Genomic DNA, 26,613 nt, shown 5'->3' with positions numbered 1-26,613 from the left:
TGACTGAGCTGCCAGTCCTGAGTGACTGAGCTGCCAGTCCTGAGTGACTGAGCTGCCAGTCCTGAGTGACTGAGCTGCCAGTCCTGAGTGACTGAGCTGCCAGGCCTGAGTGACTGAGCTGCCAGGCCCGAGTGACTGAGCTGCCAGGCCTGAGTGACTGAGCTGCTAGCCCAAATCCATTCGGCCCACAATGTCCATACTAGCCCTCTGGAAACCAGTCCCTTCGGACCACAACACCCATACTAGCGCTCCAGAAAGCTCCCCCCCCCCTACCCCACTGGCCACCAATATTGGAATTGGTGAACTATTGCGTTGGGGGACCAGACCTCCCGTGTGAACATGGGACCCAACGGGTCCCACTTAGTCTAGGAAAGTTATAAAATTATAAACATATAAATACATCTGGAGTTATTCTTGAATATTAACATAATCAAAACACACAGCAATTGTAGTTTTAAAAACCTTTAATGTAGATAAACTGATGTTGCCATGATTGTCAAAGTAAGCTGATTTATCTAATAAATAATTTAACAAAATTGGTACCATGTTATTGGAAAGATATTGTCAAGGTTGAAAGGGTTCAGAGAAGATTTATGCGGATGTTGCCAGGACTAGAGGGTGTGAGCTACAGGCAGAGGTTGAGTAGGCTGGGTCTCGATTGGAGCGCAGGAGAGTGTGGATGAACTTATAGAGGTGTACAAAATCATGAGAGGAATAGATCGGGTAGATGCATAGAGTCTCTTGCCCAGAGTATGAGAATAGAGGACCAGCGGACATAGGTTTAATATGAACGGGAAAAGTTTAATAGGAATCAGCGGGGCGGAGGAGGTAGTTGGAGGAGGTAGTTGAGGCAGGGACTTTCATAACGTTTAAGAGACAGTTAGACAGATACATTTTCAAGACAGGTTTGGAGGGATATGGGCCAAACGCGGGCAGGTGGGACTAGTGTCGATAGGGCATGTTGGTCAGCTTCGGCCGAAGGGCCTGTTTCCACGCTGCATCACTCTATGACTCGAAAAGGTATTTCCATATTCAACATATAAAGCAAAAGTTTTTCAAAATATTTTCAAAACATATGCAACATGGCAAGAACATCTTGTATTGCCGCTTTCAGGGAGCCATGGGCTTGGACTCCAAGATCCCTCTGTAGATCGATGCTGTTTAGGAACTTGCCATTAACTGTACTCTCTCCTTGTGGCACAATGACAAGTCCTGTTATTCCGTGGTCAACACTCCCGCCCTGTGGTCTCCCGCCACTATTACAAGTCCTGTTAATTTGTGAACAACACTCCCACCTTGTGGGGCTCTTAAAGATAGCGGAGTCAGGGGATATGGGGCGAATGTTCAAGAAGGAACTGCAGATGCTGGAGAATTGAAGGTAGACAAAATTGCTGGAGAAACTCAGCGGGTGCGCCAGCATCTTAGAGTGAAGGAAATATTTCCTTCGCTCCATAGATGCTGCCGTACCCGATATGGGGTAAAGGCAGGAACGGGGTACTGATTGGAGATGATCAGCCATGATCACGTTGCATGGCGGTGCTGGCTCAAGGGGCCGAATGGCCTACTCCTGCACCTATTGTCTATTAACTTTTTGGGAATCCTGCACCAATACTCCCAAGTCCCATTGTATCTCCGATTTCTACATTTTCACCCTATTTAGAAAAGCAGTCTACACCTTTATTCCTACTACCAGAATGCACAACTCCACACTTTGCTACACTATATTCCATCTGCCACTTCTCTGCCCACTCTCCCAACATGTCCAAGTCCTTCTGCAAAGTCCCTGCTTTCTCTACACACACACACACACACACACACATACACACACACACACACACACACACACACACACACACACACACACACACACACACACACACACACACACACACACACACACACACACACACACTCACACCTATTTTCGTATCATCCGCAAACTTAGCCTCAAAGCCTTCAAACCCCTCGTCCAAATCATGAATATACAACGTGAAGAGTAGCGGCCCCAGCACCGAGCCCCCACTAATCACTGGCAGTCAACCCGGAAAAGCCCCCTTTATTGCTACTCTTTGTCTTCTATCATCCTGCCAACCTGCTGTCCATGCTAGTATCCGGGATAGAAAGGCGGGGGGAAAGGAGGGGGAGAGTGTGTGTGTGTGGGGGGGGGGGGTGAGAGGGGGGGGCGAGAGAGGGAGGGGGGAGAGGGGAGGGGGAGAGGGAAGGGGGGGAGAGGGAAGGGGGGGAGAGGGAAGGGGAGAGATGGAGGGGGGGGGAGATGGAAGGAGGAAGAGAGAAAGGGAATGAGGGGAGGAGGAGAGGGTAGCAGGAAGGCGGAGCAGGAGGGGGGGGGGGGTGAGACATAGGACATGAGGGGGGGGGGGGGCTGAGGAGGTGAAGAGGAGTGGGGAGCAGGATGGGGGGGAGCAAGATGATAGAGGAGACTGATGTTTGATCGGGAGGGTGGTAAAGATGGGGGGAAATTACGGGAGGGTAAACAGAGAGAAAGCAGCGGAGAAAGGTTTGGGAGGGGAGGGGTAGAAAGGAGTGAAGTAAATATTGGGGAGATTGGGACGGCCATATATTTGTGATCAAATTTGCAATGATCCGAGCTGGAGGGAGTGGAATTGACAAGTGTTTATTGAGTTCTGCAAATATTAGTCCTCTAGACATCCACTAACTTTCAATTTTTTTACTATCATTAACTATTTACATTTGATTTACAGACGATAAAGCAGTAACATACATTGCTGTGTGAATGAACAGTTTGAACAATGTTGCTGTTGTCACCATCAATCCACAGCAGGAGCTGATAAAGTCACATCCGGGATCCTGCAGTTCCCCTGTCCCCCACTGGAGGGCAGCAATGGATATCCGGCATCAGCGGCAGCGCCTCGTACCTGGCTCACGTGACAGCAGGCAGGGTCGCCTCTGACGTCACAGCCCGGCCGGCCCGGGAAGCGTTGGGGTTTAAAGGGGAGGGCGGCCGTTTAAAGGGGAGGGTGGGGAATTGGCCAACAATATTCCCGTCCCAAGGGCGGTGACGTTTACACCGAGATGTTCACACGTCCACTCTCAGTCCGGGTCTGGGTTCCTGCAGCGACCTCAGTTCCTTCTCCCCGGTCGAACTGAACTTATTCTCCCCCAGCCTGAAACAAGTCGAGGAATAAAGAGGAAATAAACAGATGAAACAACAGTGTCAATAACAGTGACTGGGGTTAATATTTCAACAACACTTACAGAACAAAATCACAGGAGAAGCTGATATTTTATCACATTAAACATTAACACAAACACTCACCAGATCCGCTCCAGTCTCGGGTGGTTCAGTATGAGGACGCGGAGAGTGGGAACAGATCGGTCTGTGAGGGAGTTTTGTCCCAGCCACAGACACACCAGTGAGGGGATTGTACTGAGAGCGGAGACGACATCCTCGGCTCCAGAATCTGTGAGACCGACACTGTACAGCCTGGAGATGAGAGAGAGTGAGGGTGAGGGACACAGAGAGACAGGAGACGGTGCAAATCCCCAGTGTTTATCAGTGACACAATTACTGATCATATTAATGTTCAGTGTCAGACACCCAGTGACTGTAAACACAATCTCTGACAGATTGGGACTTACCCCAGTGTCTGTATTTTACAGTCCGGGTTCCTCAGAGCCGCAGGCACCAGTTTCACTCCGTAATCTCCCAGGTCGGTGTATCCCAGTCTAAACACAAACAGACAGAGTAAGAAACAAACTGATACAAACGCTGGCGAGGCTGAGATAGATAACTTCTTCCAAACGGATATTTCTGGAAACACCTCAGCAAATTATTGAATAAATCTCTGTGGTTGTGGTGTTTAGTGACTCACCATTTATTCTCATTCCCCGATTGGGAAATGTTCCCCGTGCAGAGAAGGGCGGCAGGGCAGCAGGCAACACGCGCGACCCGGGGGAAGGGGACGACTACCGGTGACCCAGGGGAGAGGGGGTAAAATAGGGGTGCCCCCCGTGCACAGTGACAGCCGCTCGGCGCCATAGATGTGGTGATGAACGGAATAACAAAATAGTGAAACAATTTTACAGTTCAGTGTTTGCGTCAAACGGACAGTTACCTCAAGTGCTGACACTTGTGCAGAGCCGGTCCCAGCCGCTGGAGACCTTCACACTGAATGCGGCAGTTCCACAGATGGAGGTGTTTGATTGTATCACAGAGCCTGATGGCATGAGACACGACCGCAGTCAATCGGGGTCAGTCCCAGGTCACTGAATGAAAGTGTCTCCACAGATCCCAGTGTCTGCTGAGCCAGTGCAGGATGCTGAGACTCGAACAGGTAGTGTAGCGTGTTCAGGAAGCTCCGTTTACCAGCTTCACTCCTTATGTTTCCAGCCCGGCATTTAACCTCCTCCTTCACCCAGTCAATCACTCGGCAGATTGTTTGATGAGAAAATTGACCCAGAAACTCCTCCAGGATCCAAACTGTCCGTGGGGAGGAGAGACCAGCAACAAAACGGAGAAATACTTCATATCGCCCGTCTGTCGTGCCATGGGCTTCAATGAGGAGTGTCTTGATATCCCCGCGATCTGGAGTCGCCATGAATTGTGCAAATGCGGCTACAAACTCTTGGATGGTGAGGTGCGGGAAGGTGTACACCACGCTCCGGGCTGAACCCTCTCTCTCCAAAAGTTCCATCAGGAACCCGGACAGGAACTGGGAAGGCTGCAGATTGTATTTGATCAAATCTTCATCTGTGAACACAATGTTCTTCTCAGCCACTCCAGTGAAGGCCATCTGACCAACCCTCAGTAACACATCACAGGGGTTCTCAATCTCACGGCCGTGGTTTTTCAGGATATTGTTAAGTAAAGTAGCAATATAGTTGTGTGATGGTCTTGGGAACTCGCTGCGGGTCCCAGTGTGTTTGTGTGAAGAAGGGGCCCAGTGTCAGGCTGAGGATCCAGCAGTAGGAGGGGTTGTAGCTCATGGTGTACAGGATCTCGTTCTCCTTCACGTGTTGCAAAAAAACTGCTGCCACCGACTGATCTTCAAAATACCTGGTGAAATATTCCTTCCGTTCCTCACCAACAAATCCCAGGATTTCAGCCGAGTCACTGAACTCCGCCTTTCTCAGTAAATGTAACGCAGTGGGGTGGGTGGTCACTAGCACTGAACACCCTGGGAGCAGCTTGTGCTGGATTAAACTGTACACAATATCAGACACTTCACACCGCGATTCGGGTTCTGGGCACTGGTGCTGAGGTTCTGTGTCTCTCTGACTGTCAGCAAAATCGATTCTTCCCTTGAATTCATCCAGACCGTCGAATATAAACAATAATCCATCTGGGTTCTTCCAGACCTCTCCTAGCATATTCCCAAAGTAAGGATACTGATCCAGAATCAGTTCCCTCAGGGTTACTGCAGTTAATAGTGTTCAAATCCCGGAATTTGAAACTGAAGACAAACTGGAAATGTTGGTATATTTTCCTCGTGGCCCAGTCATGAACAATCTTTCGCACCATTGTTGTTTTTCCGATCCCCGGGACTCCGGCCATTGATGCTGAACTCCCAGATCCGGATTTACACCGGGAAAAGCTGCCGTGGAACAATTGATTAGTCCTGATTTTTTCCAGGTTTCTCCAGAGATGTTTCTCTTGCCATTCCTCAAGATTCCGGCATCTTGCCAGCAGCTCATGTTCCACCAGTGTCCGATATCGAACAGTGGAGATGATTGTGAACTCAGCGTATCGATCAAGCAGCTGGAAATCCTTAACCTTCTCCTTCATCGGGATGGTGTTCACGCTCAGTGTTTCAGTCTGTGCTCGCAGAGTCTCCTTGTGTTTCTGTTGAACATCTTGCACGGGAACAGGCAGATAATGGACACAATGTTAGGTGGCTCAACTAAAAATTCAACATTAAAAACTACAAGAATTAGTTCAATATCCTTCAATTAAATCAATTCACTGACTCTTTGGTTATCTATCTCTTTGCTTACACTCGGACTATCCTTGATCGGACTTTCCTCGTTTTACCTTGCACTAAACGTTATTCCCTCATAGTTTATCTATAGTGTAAATGGCTCGATTATAATAACATATTGTCTTTCTGCTGACTGGATAAAATGCAACAAAAGATTTTCACCGTATCTCGGTACATGTGACAATACAGTAAACTAAGCTAAACCTGAATCTACAGACAAAGAAGCAATCCATAGTGAATCCCCCTGTCAGTCTAACCATTTCTTAGCCTTTAATCTTCTGATTTCCCATTCTGCAAAGTTCTGAACAGTTTCAGTATTACATGAATTCTAACAAGTCATTGGTGTGAACTGTACATTTTAATACTTACCTTCCATATGAGAGGGTAATTCAGTTAAACCTCTGGTGATGTTCGTGTATTCTTGTGGATCAGGACCTGTTCAAATCAACGACCATTCATTAAACCAGACTTGAATAACATTGTTAACTCCAGTGTTTCAATGTGATATTCATTTCAGTGTGTTGATTTACCGTACCGAGCTCCTGGATTTCTTTCAGTATTTTGTCCAGCTTTGGTAATTAATTCTGCATTTTCACAAAGGATTCCCACATCACCCGCCGGGCACGGTTACCCTTCTCCATCACCAGACTGAGGAAGAGTGTGGAACTGTCTCTGCGGTTTCCCTTTACCAAGAGTTCAGCGACACTCTGTGAAGAACACCAATGAATATATTGAGAAGTGACTGAGACAATGCTAATGGGGAGGGAATTAACTGTTCAGTGATGGGATATTCTGGTAGCTTTGAGCATAGTGACAGGCATTGGATTGCATCTTCATGCACCCATGACACTGTGCTGACAAACTGTGTACTCCCAGAGTCCTGACAGGGTGAATCTCGCTTCACACCTGGCCGTGTCCAAGAACACAGCAGAGTTCAGCACGGGAACAGGCCATTCAGGCCAATGATGGCTGTAATGAAATTGGTGAAATTAATCCAATTCCTTTTGGCCTCACATGGACTGCATCCCACTAGGAATGGACGCGTCCAGTCCAACCTGCATTTCTTCCCGCTCTGCATTTTGAAGCTATTATGTTCTTTCATCTACATTCTTACCCTGTGTGAGCCGGCATTCACTAATTGACCAGATAACTTCTTTATTTCTATACCTGCCCCCAGTTTTACCCGATCAAAGACATTCCTCTCTTGTACATTTCCTGCAGCTCATCCCCACCTTTCACTGCACATTAACTCGGCTTCTCTTCCCACTGATGGATAAATAACTAACCTGCTGAATATTTTGTTTATATTTTAGACTAGACTAAGCGGGACCCGTTGGGTCCCATATTCACACGGGAGGGCTGGTCCCCAATGCAATATTCCACCTCTCAACTAATTTGAATATTGGTGGCCAGTGGGGGGCTTTCTGGACGCTAGTATGGGTGTTGTGGGCCAAAGGGACTGGTTTCCAGAGGGCTAGTATAGACATTGTGGGCCGAATTCATACTTGGGCTGGCAGGTGAGTCACTTCGGCCTCGTGGGCTGGCAGCTCAGAAACTGCCAGAAATTCTGCCCAAAACAGGTGAGAGACTGTGAGAGAGAAGGGGGAGAGCGTGGAGAATCAATTTTAGAATTTTTTTCATCCTTTTCTGCAGATCACAGCAATGAAGGAGGAAAGTCTATCCTGGCGTGGATCTCACAGGGAACCGATGAAGGGAGGGACAAAAATACGGGGGTGAGGGTTTACTTGCAGGGGGGGATATTTACTGGTGGGCCGAAGGGACTCCTCCTGGGCTAGTACAGGCCTGATAGGCCGAAAGGACTCCTCCTGGGCTAGTATAGGCCTGATAGGCCGAATGGACTTTATTTACAAAAAAGAGTGAAATCTCAGTGAAAGGCACTTTTTCATGACTTTACCTGGCCAGGCACCGGTCTTTTGGGCCAAAATGCTCCTCCTGGGCTAATACGGATATTTTGGGCAAAAGTGACTGGTTTCTCGGCTAATTGGGGACTTGTGGACCAAAATGAGTGGTGTTTAGGCAGGCCAAACAACTCAATGCATTTTAATTTTATTTCATTTTCAGTTCTATTGCAGTGTCAAGCACAGGGCAGGCCAAACTCATTGTATTTTCATTTCATTCCATTTCATCTCCATTTCCATTGCAGTTTCAAGCACAGGGCCAGCCAAACATCTCATTGCATTTTCATTTCATTTCATTTCCATTGTAGTTTCATTTCATTTCATTTCCATTGTAGTTTCAAGCACAGGGCAGGCCAAACAACTCATTCCATTTTCATTAAGGGCTAACAAATCATTTATTTCAAGTACATTGCAGACTTACAGTTCAGTTGACTCACAGCTTAGAATCACAGTTGTGGACTTTCCCTCACGGTCTTCCAGAGTGACTGGCTGATGTCCGGCATCCGGGGCCTTATACTCCTGCTCCCACCCCCCCCCCCCCCCGGAAGGGGCATTACCTTCACCATGGTGATTGACAGGCGAGAGGTCCAATCAGCTGATCTCACGATTTTCTAAACATTCTTAATTTATTTATTATTTCACCGATCGGAAAAATATTGGGGCTGCTGCAGCGGAGGAGGACTGCGAGTAAGATGGCCAAAATCATAGCGAAATAGGGGAGCGTTTTTTCTAAAATCAATTAACAACGTAGACAGGAAGTGGTCAAGATGAGACTTTTAGTAATATAGATTTTAGCATATGTACTTTTGTTTATTTTATTTGTCAATTGAATGATAAGTGAACAGTTTAATGTCTTAGAGTAATCCAGCTGGTCAGACAGCATCCCTAAATACTAGTGTAGCACATTGTGTGTTGTTTTGTAAACAAGGATCTGAAGTTCCTTGTGCTTATGCCCTAATATCCTCTGTGGTTTAATGAACTGAACTCAATGTGACCAATGAAACTGATGACACAAAGTATTTTCGTTTTCTGATTCTGGTTTACAAATTTACTGCTCCTTGAGCGTTGTGCTATGATGCATGTGTAGGAAGAACAGCTGGATCAGAATGGACGATTTTCAGAAATCACCAAGTCACAGGTTTTATTCCTGATACCAGATCTACAGGACGCAAACTGATCAGGGATCAGTGCCTTCATTGCTCTATTCAGTGTGAGGTGAGCGGACTGTGTCAAAGTTTGTTTCTTCAAAAGCAGATAGCAACAAAAACTGTTAAAGGTAAACCACTGCAATCTTTAATTGATTCGTCAGACGTGGCAAAGATCTACAATGAGCACAAATGACCTCAGTGCTTCTCGGGCTCCACTCACAGAAGAAAGGGAAGTTAGCACTTATACATTTTTCTTATCAGTAAAACACTCGTACCAAGTCTGAATATGGCAGGACTGAAACATTCTGCAGCCTTTCAGAATATAGGAAAAGCTGGGTCCAAATCAAGCTCATCCAATAACAAGATATTACTTATCTATGGAGCGTCAGCTGTTTTTTTCAATCTTGGCTTCTTCATGGCCTTGAAAGAAGCACATGTTATTACTGCAGGGTTCCATCCTAATTTATTTATTGAAAAGGCAACCTGTCCTCCATATTGTGTTCCATGTAAATTTACAAAGTCATTCAGACTTGGCACCGAGCCATTCTTCTGTTCTACTAGACCATGCTTTTGTAGAAGAACAACTCCATTTTGGAATTGATTCTTCCCCCTAATGCCGTCAGTTCTGTGACAGGAAACAGAAGTCACCGTGTTCCTTCCACTTACCCCGTGTGCTTGGTCATTGAAACATCCCTCCCATTTCATCATGAAGCCGAGACTGGCAACCACTTCTTCAATCGCCTGTTTCAGTCTGTCCCAATAGAATTATGTCAGCTGGAACAATTGGTAGTTGCTCTACTGTGTCAGGAGCTCAGAGAACGTAGGCGTTACATCTGTGTATTCAAAGAGAGAAACTTAACACCATCTGACTCAGTCCCCTTGGCTCCAGCTACAACAGCAACCCTCATCCTGACTGTTCCTGCCTCCTAATTAGAATGATCAAAACAGAATATCGGAATAAGACAATGTGCTGGATGGAACTCAGGGGGTCAACCATCATCTCTGGAGAATATGGATAGGTGACGTTTCAAGTCTGGACCTTTCTTCAGACTGATTGTAATGGCGGTGAGTGGGCAGAAATGTGGACAAGAGGAGGGACAGATCAAAGCCTGTTAAGCAAGGTGGATGCAGGTGAGGGGAGTTGTTGATAGGCTGATAATTGGAGAAAGACCAGAGATGAAAAGACAGGTGTGAAACAAAAGGAGTGAAGAGTTGCAAATTGTGAAGCGAGATGAATTAATGTAAGTGGAAAGGGAGGAGAGAAGGGAGAAATCTGCACGAGGAGTAAAAACGGTTAGCAACCGGAAAAAGTATAAGTGTTCGGCAAAACAGTCGCCGAGTCCATGCTTTGTCTGCAGCGGCCTCTGCAGTCCGTCTGCGTTTTTATTATTTTATGTCTATGTTTTAATGTAGTTTTTGTTATTTTTGTTGGGGTATGTGTGTGGGGGGGGGGGGGGGGGGGGGGGGGGGGGGGGGGGTTGGGGGTAACTTTTAAATCTCTCCCTGCACGGGAGACCCGACCTTTTCTTTGTCGGGTCTCCGTTGTCGTTGGGGCTGCAACGAGGAGCGGCCTCCAACAGGAAAACCGGGGGCTGTGGTGCCGACACTCACCTCACCGTCGCGGAGCTGGCCGAGTCCAGAGCGGGTGGAGCGGTGGTGGACGCTGCTGCGACCCGACCCCCGGAGATTCGGTGGCTGCAACTGCGGGTTTGGCGGACGGCACCGGGAGCCCGCGGGTCCCTGGAGGGAGACCGCTTTTCGGGGCTTCCGCAACGGCGACTTCTCCCGCCCGAGTTGCGGGGTTGAAGAGCTCCTGGAGCGGGGCCTTACAGCACCGCCCCGCGCGGCTTGGAATGGCGGCGGGTCTCTGCGAGCGCACGTCGGGGACTCTAACACCAAGACCCGGTGCGCGACCTTGCATCACCCGGCGTGGCTTAAATGGCCACGGGACAATTCGCCATCACCCGCCGGGGGCTTTGACTTTGACTCTGACATGGGGGGGGAGAGTGCAGTGGAGAGAAAAGTTTTTTTGGCCTTCCATCACAGCAATGTGATAGATGTTTATGTAAAATATGTTGTGTCTTGGGTCTATTTGTTTGTAATGTATGGCTGCAGAAACGGCATTTCGTTTGGACCTCAAGGGGTCCAAATGACAATAAATTGAATTGAATTGAATTGAATTGAAAAAAAAAAAAAAAAAAAACCTCACTGTCCTTGGACACTTGCTCACTGGAGGAATAGCACCTCAAATTCCGCTTGGCTAGCCTACAATCCAATGGTATGAACAGTGAATTCTCCAATTGTAAGTAACAATTCAAACCGCACACCCGCAATATCCCCCCTCTCCGCTGTTTCGCACCGATTTCTCTCCTCCCCATTTCCTGCTGTTATGGTTCAATGTTCTTAAACAGACGAGAACGCAAAAAAAAATCAGTGATCATGCAGTACAATCTTTATTTCACCAGGCGGGTGTGGTAAAACTCTTTACAGTATGCAGATTACAGACTATACAGAGTTCTCATCCACACAAAGGGGCTAATTACATATATATACTCCAATAACCAACGATTCAGCAATACCTTATCTACAGATCATAGTACAGCCTCTTGCTTCTTAAGATTGACAGCTTCTTCTGACAGAGGAAGGGTTACCCATATATGGTTATATGAGGGCTATATTTCTGCAGAACAAGCATTTTGGTTTTTTCTACTTCATCACGCACATTATGATCTTATAGAACAAAGACTAGTGCCAAGAATCTGAAAATCTCTCAAATGTTTATATTATAGAGGAGACATTCATGAAGCTGTGCTTGTTATCTTGCTTATGTTATTGCAAGGGAACATCAACAGTTTGCTAGCTTTGTTACTGAAAGCAAAGGTTAGTGCGTTTCGCTGGCTTTGCAATTTAACAGGGGAAGATTAAAGCTCGTCTGTTTCAGGTGAATCCAATTTGTAAGTTTAAATCTTTTTTTTAATTTCCACAATGCCTCCTATATTCCTTTCTTTATTTTCACAATCTCCAACACTCAATCCTTCTGCCGAGCCCCTGGATTTTTCATCTCTAGCCTTTGTTCAACCACCTACCTTTCAAAAATAACCTCCTCAATAATATCCATCTCACTTGCCAGGGCTTTGTGATGCTGCTCCTCTCTGCCAGTTTACGGCTGCTCTACAATCAATGTGAAGGATCGGGGAGGCTGAGGCAGCGTGTGAGCAGGGGAGGGTTGGATAGCGTCTGACCCAGGGAGGATGTGACAGTGTGACCCAGGGACAGTGTGTGACCCGGGAAGGGTGGACACTGGGGGAATGTCATCATCTCCAAAGCCGGCGTTCAGACAGAGAACAAATCACAGCAAAAACACAGTAGACGAATGCACTGATGAAGAGGTGCAGATGCAGTTATCACCTGAGGCAACACTGTGGTTGATGCCAGCTAATCATCCCGGGATTATCTTCCACGCATGAACTTTCCAGTTTACTCATGGATAATGGAAACGCCTTGCAATTGCTCTCCTTCAACCAGGTCTGTACCACCCATCACCATCGCTCTACTCTCTGTGGTCTCATGCTCCCTGGCTTCAATGATACTTTGTCATGTGTACCCAAGTTCAGTGATCATCCTCCTATACACGAGGATCAGGAGAGGAATGGATACACTTTTTATTATATACTTGAATGTAGGACCCGTTGGGTCCCAGCTTCACACGGGAGGGCTGGTCCCCCAACACAATATTCCACCTCTCCACCAATTCCAATATTGGCTGCCAGTGGGGGGGTGGGGGCTTTCTGGAGCGCTCGTATGGGTGTTGTGGGATGAAGGGACTGGTTTCCAGAAGGCTAGTATAAGCATTGTGGGCCAAATGGATTATTCGGCTGGCGGCTCAGTCAATCAAGCCTGGTGTGTTGGCAGCTCACTCACTCAAGGCTGGTGGTCTGGCAGTTGATTCACGGCTATTCCTTGAAATGCCACTTCAAGCAGTGTGCAAGGCCACCAAATTCAAGTGCAGTTTCATAGCACTTCAAGCAGTGTGCAAGGCCACCAAATTCAAGTGTAGTTTCCTGCCACTTCAAGCAGAGTCCAAGGCCACCAAATTCGAGTGCAGCTTCCTGCCACTTCAAGCAGGGTGCAAGGCCACCAAATTCGAGTGCAGTGTCTTACCACTTCAAGCAGGGTGCAAGGCCACCACATTCGAATGCAGTCATACCACTTAAGGAAGGTGCAAGGCCACCAAATTCGAATGCAGTATCATACCACTTCAAGGAGGGTGCAAAGCCACCAAACTCGAATGCAGTGTCATACTACTTCAAGCAGGGTGCAAGGCCACCAAATTTGATTGCAGTTTCATACCACTCCTAGCAGGGTGCAAGGCCAACAAATTCGAGTTCAGTTTCCTACCACTTCAAGCAGGGTGCAAGGCCACCAAATCCGAATGCCGTTTCCTACCATTTCAAGCAGGGTGCAAGGCACCAAATTCGAGTGCAGTTTCCTACCATTTCAAGCAGGATGCAAGGCCACCAAATTCAAATGCAGTTTCATACCACTTCAAACAGGGCGCAAGGCCACCAAATTCAAGTGCAGTCTCATACCACTTCAAGCAGGGTGCATGGCCACCAAATTCATTTATTTTTCATCGATGTGAAAAATCCTCGGCACCTGATGAGCGGAGGGGGACTCTGAGTAAGATGGCCAAAAATCACAGCCGTACATGGTAGCGTTTTCCCTGAAATCAATATACAGCGCAAGCAGGGTCAAGATTAGGCTTTTAATTATATAGAAGGCGAGGCAACTTTAGCATTCTCAAACCAACTTTTCAATTAGGCGAGGCAACTTTAGCATTCTGAAACCAACTTTTCAATTAGGCAAGATAACTTTAGCATTTTCAAACCAAAGCACACTTCAGAATTTTCAAATCAAAGCATGCTTTAGCGTTTTCAAAACAAAGGCAACTTTTGCATTTCCAAACCAAAACACACTTTTGCATTCTCAAACCAAAACACACTTTTGCATTTTCAAACCACATTTTTAAACCACATTAAGGGCCCTCACAGGTCAGTAAAACCACTCACAGTTTAGTAGACATGTGTTCAGTGTTTTTCACAGCTCAGACTGAGAGTCATGACCCGTCATTCCCCCATCTTGCAGAGAACTGAGGCAGCTCCACACATGGGTTTTATAGTCCTACCCCCTCCCACCATAAGGGACATGGTATTCATGGCGTGATTGACAGGACAGAGAATCTCAACATTTTTTAAACATTAATGTCTTTTATTTTTCATCGATGGGAAAAATCTTCGTCCTGCGCAGCGGGGGACTCTGAGTAAGATGGCCAAAAATCACAGCCGTAAGTGGTAGCATTTTTTGTAAAATCAATATGCAGTGCAACCAGGAAGTTGTCAAGATCTGAGTTTTAATAATATAGATAATAGATTAATGCACAGTCTTTTACCTAGAGGAGGGGAATCAAGAAACAATGATATAGGTTTCAGGTGGGGTTGGGGATTTGATGGTGAAATCGGTACATGGACAGGAGAGATTTAGAGGGACATGGGCCTTACGCAGGCTTGTGGGACTATAGTAGATCGGCCATTCTGTGTGACATGTCTAAGGTGGGCTGAAGGGCCTTGTTCCATGCCGTGTGCCTTTATGACACTGAGGCACAACTTGAACCATAATAACTCCAACAGTGCAGACTACACAGAGTCCAAACACAAGAGTCGCCACGTTTTATGCACCATCTTACTCTTCACTTTCTCAGAAAGTCTCTCCCCAGTCACTACATTAATGCACATCTGAATCTTCAATGAGGATGATTCATCACCTCTACGATCACTCCCTCTGTCCTTTCAACTACAGCCTGCAGATTCACAGATCAGGAAGGTTTAGAAGGGTATGGATCAAATGCAGGCAGGTTGGATGGGGCATCTTGGGCCGAGGAGCCTGTTTCCTTGCTGTACGAGTCTAAGACTTGATTTGGATGAATGAAGCCAAACCTGGAGATGATACATAGAACATTGAATAGAGCAGCACAGGAACTGGCCCATCGATGCCCCATATCTACACCAACAATATCGTGCCAATTTGATCTAATCCCATCTACCTGCTCATGGACTGATCCTCTGTTTCCTGACTGTGTCAATCATGTGTCAGTCTGAACAGCGTTTCCACCACTTCCTCATCCAGGACCTTCCAGGAACCGAGCAAAGTCTGTGTAAAAAACTAGTCCAGCCTGTCCCCTTTAAACATTCCTCTCTCGTCAGAGACATCCCCACCCTGGGAACAAGACTGACTATATCTATGCCCCTTATATTCTATACTTCTATTAGGCCTCCACTCAGCCTTCATTACTCAGATAAAACAATCCAATCTTTGTCTGCCTTAACTCAGACCATGTTTCCAAATTATGTGTATTCTAGTGGATCATTTGACAGCTTTCCTCATGATCCATAAATCTGCAAATAGTTCTATCGGTTTTCACTTACTAACTCGACCACCTATGTTTTTGTCCAAATCATGGACATGTTTAGAAATTGCAGCGGTTCCAGAACTGATCCTTGCAAAATACTATTGGTCACGAACCTAGTCAGAATAACACTCCTCCACCACTATTCCTCTCTCCTGTTTCCCCTCTCTAAGCTCTTTGCTTCATTTCCTGTCCCTAGTCTTCACCATTCTGCAGCACCCACTCCCCTCCCATTTCACTCACCTGCTCCTTGAATGAGACGCGATGATTCCTTGTTTGATGAATCTCGGTCATGATGGATTTCGCCACTTGGGTCAGTTCCAGGGCCGTGAACCACGTCTCCTATTCCTCTCCCTCTGGACGGACATTGTTCCCCTTCCTCTTCAGCGGTTTCACATTCCATTGATGCTCCGCTCTTAATCCCACTTTGCTTTTCTGTCATTGTTCCTGTGTTCTGACCATCTTTCTTTGATGAGGTGCCTGGCCAAAGACTTTTGAGGAAATTGCCCACTTGAATAAATATCAGACCTGAAAAAAAAACATTAATTGCAGGTTGCAGAGACATTTCTAATTGAGAAAAGCACAGGTTTGGAATAGCCGACAGCAATCTGAGCTGACATTCTGGGCCAGGGGTAGGGAATCTTTTCGTTGGAATGCCGCATTAAGTTAGCTGTAATCTAAAAAGGCCGCATCCAAGAAACTTCAATTAGATATACTTCAAAATGCACATTATTTTGTAAAAATATAACTACTTTGTACTAACTTCAAGAAAATGAAAAAATGTTGTTCATTCTAAAGTTAATTAACCTTTTAATGACTTTGTTGTGACTGCTTTTTGTGGGAAAGCATGTGAATATTTGGTTGCAACATGGAGGTACACAGTTTCAGCTGATCCTCGAGATGGGTATCCGTCATTTGTGAACTTAAGGGCATCTTGATTTGGGTTAGTTATGAGAATGTAGAATCGCAGCAATAAGTGGTTGAAAAGCAAGAAAGCATTTTTCGTGTGGGGAGGATTATTTCGTTGAATCTTCTTTTACTCTTTGGTATTTTAAATAATAAAAGACGAACAAAAACATATTAATAAAAATAAAAGGATTTGTTCTACAAAATTTGGATTCATTCAAAAGACCGCACTTAATGGCCTAGAAGTCCGCATGTGACCTTAAGGCCGCAGGTTCCCCACCCCTGGATAAGAACGTGGAAGAAGCTGTCCTTGAATCTGGTGCTATGTAATCTCCATTTATCTAATATAAAATTTGGATGCTTGTTACTTTGAGATAATCTGATAATTTTGTTCCAAGTATTCCTGATTTTAGCCTTGCAGTTATCTGCCAAAATACTGATCACGACCAAGCATTTCTACATCACGACCAAGCATTTCTACCACCACAACTGGATTTGAACCAGTATTTGTGGATGATTAGTCAACGTTAGACGGAGAAGTAACATTTCAAGTTTAATCCTGATAAGGGCACGTTGACACATGGTGGAGGGATAAATAAAACCAGGATATTCACCATGAATGACAAGGGCCTCGAGACCCTGAGAAACACTCATACAAATCCAAGCGCAGGCTTGGCGATTGCTTCGCCCAACACCTCCGCTCGGTTCGCGACAACCAGCCTGATCTCCCGGTGGCTCAGCACTGCAACTCCCCCTCCCATTCCCAATCCGACCTCTCTGGCCTGGGCCTCCTTCATGGCCAGAGTGAGGCCCACCGTAAATTGGAGGAGCTATAGATCCCTAAAGTCAGCAGCACACACAAAGACTACATTTAACATTCTTGTCATTTAAATGCAGCATAGAATGCAAGAGAAGGGAGGCCTTGATACAGGGAGTTGATTAATCCTTAAATTGGAGTAGTGTGTGCAATTCTGATCTCCATACTGGGGGAAGGATGCCTTTGCACAGGTGATGATGCAGAGGAGTTTCATCAGGATATTGCTCGTAAATGAATATTTCAATTATCAGCAGAGACTGGACTGATTAAAGTCGTCTTCGTTGAAAAAGAGGGCTCATTTATCAGACAATTCCTGCATCTGCCCACCTGTGACTGTGATGTCCCTGTAGATGTCAACTCTCTGTGCTCAACCCCTGCCCTATTCCCACTTCTGTGTGAACACCATTTCTTGCATCAGCTCTACGCCCACTGACAGGGCATCGTATATATATGTCACAGAAGGCAGATTCAGATTTGGCTTGAAGTTGAAAGGCACTACTTACTGCAAATGGTGGCTTGGGTGCTTTGGCTTGAAGTTGAAAGGCACTACACTGCAAATGGTGGCTTTGGTGCTTTGGCTTGAAGTTGAAAGGCACTACTGACTGCAAATGGTGGCTTGGGTGCTTTGGCTTGAAGTTGAAAGGCACTACTTACTGCAAATGGTGGCTTGGGTGCTTTGGCTTGAAGTTGAAAGGCACTACTTACTGCAAATGTTGGCTTGGGTTCTTTGGCTTGAATTGAAAGGCACTACTTACTGCAAATGGTGGCTTGGGTTCTTTGGCTTGAAGTTGAAAGGCACTACTTACTGCAAATGGTGGCTTGGGTGCTTCGGCTTGAAGTTGAAAGGCACTACTTACTGCAAATGGCGGCTTGTGTGCTTTGACTTGAAGTTAAAAGGCACTACTGCAAATGCACTTACTTCCTGTTTGCACTGTATATTGATTTTAGATAAAATGCTACCACCTACAGGCTGTGATTTTTGGCCATCTTACTCAGTCCCCCTCTGCTGAGCAGGTGCAGAGAATTCTTCCCATAAATTAAAAATAAAAGTGTTATTAGTGTTTAAAACATGTTGAGAATCTCTCTCCTGTCAATCACGCCATGAAAGCTACACCTTTTCCGGTGGGAGGGGGAGTGGTTATAAAACCCGGAAGTGTGGGTGTGGCTCAGTCTCTGCATGACGGGGGAGGGAGAGGTCACGACTCTGTCTGAGCTGTGAATCAACTGAACACACTGAATGTCTACTGAACTGTGAGTTTGGTGTTTTGTGTGGTTTTATGGTGGTTTCACCCTGCATGAAATGGTATGAAACTGCATTTGAATTTGGTGGCCTTGCACCCTGCTTGAAATGGAATGAAACTGCACTTGAATTTGGTGGCCTTGCACCCTGCTTTAAGTGGAATGAAACTGCACTTGAATTTGGTGGCCTTGCATCGTGCTTGAAGTGGTATGAAACTGCACTGAATTGTTGGTGGCCTTGCACCCTGCTGAAAGTGGTATGAAACTGCACTTGAATTTGGTGGCCTTGCACCCTGCTTGAAATGGAATTTCAAGGAATAGTCCTGAGTCAACTGCCAGCCCACCAGCCGTGAGTGAGCTGCTAGCAGATCAGGCTTGAGGGACTGAGCTGCCACCCCAAGAAGCAATACCAGCACGCCAGAACCCCCCCCCCCCCCCCCCCACTGGCCACCAATATTGGAATTGGTGGAGAGGTGGAATATTGCGTCGGGGGACCAGCCCTCCCGTGTGAACATGGGACCCAACGGGTCCCACTTAGTCTAGTTGCTGATAAAAATTGTTGATATCTTTAGTTGCAAGTACATTAATGCAAACAAAGATGTTGTTAGTAAATGTCTATACACCTAACATTGATGATGCTGAATTCTCTAATAGATTACTTACTAATATACCTCATTTAAATACCCATTTGTTCATTTTTGGAGGTGATTTGAATTGTGTGTTTGACCCAAAGCTAGATCGTTCTAGTCCCCGCACTTTATCCCAATCAGCTAGGTCTAAATCTTTTTCTGATTTTATGACCCAGAGTGGTTTGGTTGACCCTTGGAGACTTCGTAACCCCTCAACCAAAAAGTTTTCTTTCTTTTCTCAGATACATCAATCATATTAAAGAATAGATTATTTCTTTATAGATAGTCTCAACTCATGTGTTGTTTCCTCAGATTATTGAAGTATTCTAATAACCATATAACAATTACAGCACGGAAACAGGCCATCTCGGCCCTTCCAGTCCATGCCGAACACCTATTCTCCCCTAGTCCCATCTACCTGCACTCAGACCATAACCCTCCATTCGTTTCCCGTCCATATACCTATCTAATTTATTTTTAAATGATAAAATCGAACCTGCCTCCACTACTTCCACTGGAAGCTCATTCCACATAGCTACCACTCTGTGAGTAAAGAAGTTCCCCCTTGTGGCGGCTCCCAAGGGTCGTGCCACCTTAGTGGCGAACCCCTCGGCACAGGAGTGGTTCAGTCCGGAGGCGGCCCTTAGCCGGAGGCTTTAAAGGGTGGGGTTTGGGTGCCATCTTTCTCTCGTTTGGTCTTCCCTACAACCGGGAGGATCAGAATAAAAAGTGTCTCTCTCTAAACACGACTCCGTGCTTTATTCCAAGACACACGCTACATTGGTGACCCCGACGCTCCATTGGCGTCATGATGGAGAGCAGAGAAAGCCCTACCTCCTCACAGGCCGGCCTGGCCCTGTCTCTGGACGCGGTCTCCGTTAAACTGCCCAAGTTCTGGACCACCCGGCCGCTCATCTGGTTCCAGCAGGCGGAGGCCCAGTTCAACCTGCGGGGCATCACGGTCGATGCCACCCGTTTCTACTACCTGGTGGGAGCCCTCGACCAGGATGCGGCTGAAGAGGTCACAGACTTCCTCGCAGATCCCCCGGACAATGATAAATACCTCGGCCTGAAAGAGCTCCTGCTCCAGATTTACGGACTGAGTACGATGGAGCGTGCTGGTATGCTCCTGCATATGGGCGGCCTAGGCGACCGGCGGCCATCTTCCCTCCTAAAGGAGATGGTGGCTCTACTAGACGGGCACACGCCGTGCCTGATGTTTGAGTATACATACCTGCATCTGCTGCCGGCCTACATTCGTCTGCAGCTCACCGACGTCTCGTTTGCCGACCTTCGGGCCCTCGGAAGGCGCGCCGACGCCCTGTGGATGGCGTGCCCTGATGACGTCAGCGCGCTGGGCGTCAGCAGAGACGGGGTCGCGCTGAGGTCGACGCGCCCTGATGACGTCAACGCGCTCGCCGTCAGCAGGTACGCCGATGATGTCACCCCAGCAGCTCCCGAATTCCCCCGATGGGGCGGGGGAGATGTGGAAGGAGTGACAGCTCCAGCCCGACGGCCCGTACGATCGCCCCCAGCGGCAGTGAGGGGTACTGCACCTGCAGCCCAGCGCCAGCAAGCTGCAGGCACCACCAGCAGGAGCAGGCAAGCTCCAAGTGACTCCAACAGGAGACGTTGGTGCTACTACCATCAACGCTGGGGTGCTGCAGCACAACAATGCCGCCAGCCATGCACATTCCCGGGAAACGCCTGGGCCGGCTGCCAATAGTCCCCGCGGCGGCCGGCCAAATTCATCGCCTTTTTGCCTGGGATCGGCGCTCCGGGACCCGCTTCCTCGTGGATACAGGAGCGGAGCTCAGCGTCCTGCCCCCTTCGCTGGCCGACATTCGTTCCGGTAAGCGGGGGCCCGTCCTCACCGCGGCGAACGGCAGCCCCATCCGCACATATGGACTGCGGATGGTTCCCATCGTGCTCGGCTCCTGCCATTTCTCATGGAGCTTCACCATCGCCGACGTCTCCCAACCATTGCTCGGGGCCGATTTCCTCCGGGCGCATTACCTCATGGTGGACGTCGGACGTCAGCGTTTGATCAACGCCACTACGATGGAGCCGATCACGTTGCGTGTGGATCAACCGGTGGGACGGCCACTGGCGTCCGTGGACTCCCGATTTGCACGTATCTTGGCTGCGTTCCCGGATATTCTCACTCCGCAGTTTCAATCAGCAACCCCCAGCCACGGAGTGTTGCATTATATCCCGACTACCGGCCCACCACTCCATGCACGAGCACGGCGACTGCCACCAGATAAACTGCGTCTGGCACGGCTGGAATTCCGCACGATGGAGGCCTTGGGGATCGTCCGCCCTTCAAGCAGCCCTTGGGCGTCCCCACTCCACATGGTCCCCAAGTCAAGCGGGGGCTGGCGGCCATGTGGGGATTACCGACGGTTGAACGCGGCAACAACAGCGGATCGATACCCCGTACCCCACATCCAGGACTTCACGGCCCATTTGGCTGGGGCCACGATTTTTTCCAAAGTGGATTTGGTACGGGGTTATAATCAGATCCCAGTTCACCCGGATGACGTGCCGAAGACGGCGATCATCACGCCATTCGGGCTTTTCGAGTTTACTCGGATGCCGTTCGGCCTCAAAAACGCAGCACAGGCCTTTCAGCGCCTCATGGACGGGGTTTGTCGCGGCCTCGATTTCGTGTTCGTGTACCTGGACGACATCCTGGTGGCCAGCCGCTCGCAACAGGAACACTGTGCTCACCTTCGACAGCTCTGTCAGCGGCTCAGCGAGCATGGTTTGGCCATCAACCTGGACAAGTGCCGTTTTGGGGTGAATGAAATTGACTTCCTCGGCCACCGCGTGACTGCGCAAGGCGCGGTTCCCCTGCCTGACAGGGTCGACGCCATCCGCCGGTTTCCCCGCCCACGCACGGTGCGTGGCCTGCAGGAATGTGTCGGCATGGTGGCGTTTTATCATCGTTTCGTGCCATCCGCGGCCCACATCATGCGGCCCCTGTATCAACTTCTGGCGGGTGGGCAGCACAAGAGCGTTGAGTGGACCCACGAGGCGGAGGCAGCTTTTGACGGCGCGAAGGAGGTCCTTGCTCGGGCCGTACTGCTGGTACACCCGCGGGGAGATGCCCAGGCTGCTCTCACAGTGGACGCCTCGGAGTCGGCGGTTGGTGCTGTGCTGGAGCAGCTGACGGGCGGAGGTTGGCGGCCCCTGGCCTTCTTCAGTCGGCACCTCAACCGTGCGCAGACCAAGTACAGCGCGTTCGATCGTGAGCTCCTGGCTCTGTACCTGGCTGTGCGCCATTTTCGTTACTTCCTGGAGGGCCGCCCGTTCACCGCCTACACCGACCATAAGCCGCTCACTTTCGCCCTGCAGAAAGTTTCCGATCCCTGGTCCGCACGTCAGCAGCGGCAATTGGCCTATATATCGGAGTACACTACATCTATCTGCTACATCAAGGGGAAAGACAACCGGGTGGCCGACGCATTGTCCCGGCCCGCTATCAACGCCGTGTTCGAGGTGGCGCCCGGAATGGACTATTCTGCTCTGGCGGCGGCACAGCTCACGGACGATGAGGTGCCCGCCTACCGGACTGCCATCTCCGGCCTCCGCCTTGAGGATGTCCCTCTCGGTCCTGGGGGAGAAACAATCCTGTGCGATGTGTCGTCCGGTCAGCCGCGCCCCATCGTCCCTGCCACCTGGCGCCGGAGGGTGTTCGAGGTGATCCACGGACTGGCTCACCCATCAATCCGGGCGACAACGGCACTAGTGGCTGCTCGTTTCATGTGGCACGGTCTGCGCAAGCAGGTTGGCCATTGGGCTCGCACCTGCATTCCGTGCCAGACGGCAAAAATCCAGCGCCATGTCCGTGCGCCGCTCCAGGAGTTTGGTCTACCTCACCGGCGGTTCGACCATCTCCACATAGACATTGTAGGGCCTCTCCCGCCGTCCCGGGGCATCACCCACCTGCTTACAATGGTGGACCGCTTCACGCGGTGGCCGGAGGCCATTCCGTTGACCGATACCTCAACGGCTACGTGTGCTCGTGCGCTGTCCGCGCACTGGATTGCTCGCTTCGGGGTGCCGGCGCACATCTCCTCAGACCGGGGGCCACAGTTCACCTCCGAGCTGTGGTCAGCCATGGCTCACTTGCTGGGGGTGCGGCTACACCACACCACGGCTTACCTCCCGCAAGCTAACGGTCTGGTGGAGAGATTCCACCGGCAGCTGAAGGCAGCACTGAAGGCACGACTCTCCGGCCCGGACTGGATGGACGAGTTGCCGTGGGTCATGCTGGGCATCCGGACTGCTCCCAAAGAGGACTTGGGCTCATCATCGGCGGAGCTCGTTTACGGGTCGCCACTCACGGTGCCCGGGGAGTTCGTGCCGTCGGCGCCGGGGCAGCAGGGAACGTCCTCATCCACCCTACAGCGCCTTCGCGAGCAAGTTGGCAGGCTCGCACCCGTCCCGACGTCCCGCCATGGGACATTTCGCCCACACGTGCCATCAGCCCTCAGGGACTGCCCGTACGTCTTCCTGCGCCGTGATGCCCACCGGACTCCACTCCAGAGGCCGTACGAGGGTCCGTTCCGAGTGCTGGAACACGGGCAGTCGACTTTTGTCCTGGACATGGGGGGCCGGCCGGAGGCAGTGTCGATCGACCGGTTGAAGCCGGCACACCTGGACATTGACCAGCCGGTGCTGGTTGCCCAACCTCGGCCCCGAGGGCGCCCCCCTTCACGGCTCCCTCCGCCTGTCACTCCACCTGTCCTCCCGTCGGTCCCTCGTCCTGTCCCTCCACCTATGCCTCCGCAAGCCCCACGAGCGGCTAACTTCCGCACACGGGCCGGCCGGGTCGTTCGCCCGCCGGTGCGTTTCGTGCCTCTGGTTCTGGGGGGGGGGGTCCTGTGGCGGCTCCCAAGGGTCGTGCCACCTTAGTGTCGAACCCCTCGGCACAGGAGTGGTTCAGTCCGGAGGCGGCCCTTAGCCGGAGGCTTTAAAGGGTGGGGTTTGGGTGCCATCTTTCTCTCGTTTGGTCTTCCCTACAACCGGGAGGATCAGAATAAAAAGTGTCTCTCTCTAAACACGACTCCGTGCTTTATTCCAAGACACACGCTACACCCTCATGATACCCCTAAACTTCTGTCCCTTAATTCTCAAATCGTGTCCTCTTGTTTGAATCTTCTCTACTCTCAATGGAAAAAGCTTATCCACGTCAACTCTATCCCACTCATCATTTTTTAGACCTCTATCAAGTCCCCCCCCTTAACCTTCTGCACTCCAAAGAATAAAGACCTATCTTGTTCAACCTTTCTCTGTAACTTAGTTGCTGAAACCCAGGCAACATTCTAGTAATTCTCTTCTGCACTCTCTCTCTCTATTTTGTTGACATCTTTCCTTTAATTTGACGACCAACATTGTACACCATACTCCAGAATAGGCCTCACCAATGCCTTGTACAATTTTAACATTACATCCCAACTTCTTTACTCAATGCTCTGATTTATAAAGGCCAGCACACCAAAAGCTTTCTTTACCACCCTATCTACATGAGATTCCACCTTCAGGGAACTATGCACTTATTCCTAGATTCTGTTCAACTGCATTCCTCAATTCGCTACCATTTACCATGTACGTCCTATTTTGATTTGTCCTGCTAAGATGTAGCACCTCACACTTATCAGCATTAAAGTCTGAAAAAATCAAATATCTGATCATGCACCATTATTTGTAGATATTCAGTTATCTATACAGAAATCTATTCTCCCTTCCCCCCCCCCTTTGGAGATTCAACTCATTGTTGGCTGATAAAACATTTAGTGAATTTGTTTCAAACTCAATTGATGAGTTTCTCTTCCTTAACCTGAGTGAATCTACATATTTTTCATCAATTTGGGAGTCGGTGAAAGCTTTTCTTAGATAGCAGATTATTTCATATTCCTCCTATTCTAATAAAAAACGCAATACGAGGCTTACTGAGCTTACATCTGCTATTAATAGCCCCGATCAAGAATGTTCATCCGATCCTTCTCCAGAATTATTTAAGAAGCGTTTCAATCTTCAGGCAGAGTTTGATCTTATTTCTACCAGAAGTGCTGAGCGACTATTGTTAAAAACTGGTGGTACTTTTTATGAACATGGTGAAGAAGCAAATCGATTACAAGCACAACAATTAAAATGTTAGTTCACCTCACGTCTTTTACCTCAAATTAATAATGTTTCTAACACTATCCTCACATTTGGATTCTTTTTGTTTCGGTATGGCATATCAAAAGTATACAATGTTTTGTTGATCTGTTTTCAGATGGTATTTTTAACATCTTTATCAATTTATCATAATTGTATGGATTACCAGCAAATCATTTTTTTAGGTACTTCCAAGAGACACTTTGTTTCTAAATGTTTTTCTAATTTTCCCTCTTCACCTCCACGACAAATACGGGATAGTTTGATTACTTTCAAGACACAACAAAGAGGGATTGTTTAAGAGATATATAACGGCATTCTGGATCTTTGCGATCAGTCCAACTCTAAAACAAGGGCTGCATGGCCGGAAGAGCTGGGACTTCAACTTACTGAGGAGTGGTGGGATAACGTTGTGGGTGGGCTATGTACTGTCACGTCTTACGCTCGTCTTGCACTCATTCAGTTTAAGGTTATACATAGGGACCATTTTTCTAAATCAAGACTGTCTGGGATTTATCCAGAGGTGGAGGATAAATTTGACAGATGTTCGGGCCCACATTGTCATCTGAGCCATATGTGTTTCCTTTGTCCACGATTACGTAATTTTTGGTGCAGCTACTGTAATATAATGTCTACTGTAATGGGAATACCTTGACAGCCCTGTCCATTGATTGCCATTTTTGGGTCCCCGGGTGAGTCAGGTCGATTAAAATCTGTGCAAAGAGAACTTATTAATTTTACTTCTTTAATAGCCAGATGTTGTCTATTCATCCAGTGTAGTGATGTAGTGACTTGCAGGTTCTGCCTGACTAAGGGCTGGTTTGTTAAATCTTGTTATGTGTAGCTGCACTCTTCACTCTTAATTAGCCAGGGTGGGATGGGTGGGGTGTGTGACTGATGGTATACGTGCATTATATATAACTTTAAAAAAATAATCTTTTTAAATAATTTCTATTTATTTTATGTTTCTGTATATTTCTGTATTTTTATTTTGTTTATTATTTGTATGTTCTCATTAACATGCCTTTTTTCGCCTTCCGGCGGCGTCATGGAGAATTAAGGCGCGGCACTGAGCTTCTCCCCCGAAAAAAATTGTAAAAGTCGTTTAAGTCAGCACCGATTTTTTAAAAAAACTCACCGAAGTCGCCTGGTGTTGTGTAAGGGTGTTATCATCAGAAGGTGACGTGAAAATCGGGGAGATTAATGGTGAAATCGGGTGTTTAAATGAGTTTAAATGAGCAGAGATAATCGTTCAGGAGCGCCAAAGAAAAATACTATCAGCCTTCAGCTCGAGGAAGTTTTGGATACTCTGCAAACGACAGAAGAAGAAGATTCTTACAGCCAAGGGTCTCTGCTTGAAA

General features: G+C 48.1%; 2 protein-coding genes across 2 annotated transcripts in view; both read right to left on the bottom strand.

The window, feature by feature from the left end:
* LOC116969039 (ribonuclease inhibitor-like) overlaps window positions 1-6,545 on the bottom strand; it is a 451,987-nt gene extending 445,442 nt beyond the window's left edge. The window contains exons 1-3 of the mRNA XM_033016012.1: window positions 6,496-6,545; window positions 6,330-6,395; window positions 3,622-3,708 (exon numbers count right to left, since the gene is read on the bottom strand). The gene's annotated coding sequence lies outside the window, so the exon portion shown is untranslated. The remainder of the gene's footprint in view (window positions 1-3,621; window positions 3,709-6,329; window positions 6,396-6,495) is intronic.
* LOC116969026 overlaps window positions 1-26,613 on the bottom strand; it is a 573,861-nt gene that overhangs the window by 391,418 nt on the left and 155,830 nt on the right. The gene's annotated exons all lie outside the window — the stretch shown is intronic.

The sequence above is a fragment of the Amblyraja radiata genome (assembly GCF_010909765.2).
Source record: "Amblyraja radiata isolate CabotCenter1 chromosome 42 unlocalized genomic scaffold, sAmbRad1.1.pri SUPER_42_unloc_2, whole genome shotgun sequence".
NCBI lineage: Eukaryota > Metazoa > Chordata > Chondrichthyes > Rajiformes > Rajidae > Amblyraja > Amblyraja radiata.
This window is presented reverse-complemented; position numbering and strand designations above follow the sequence as displayed.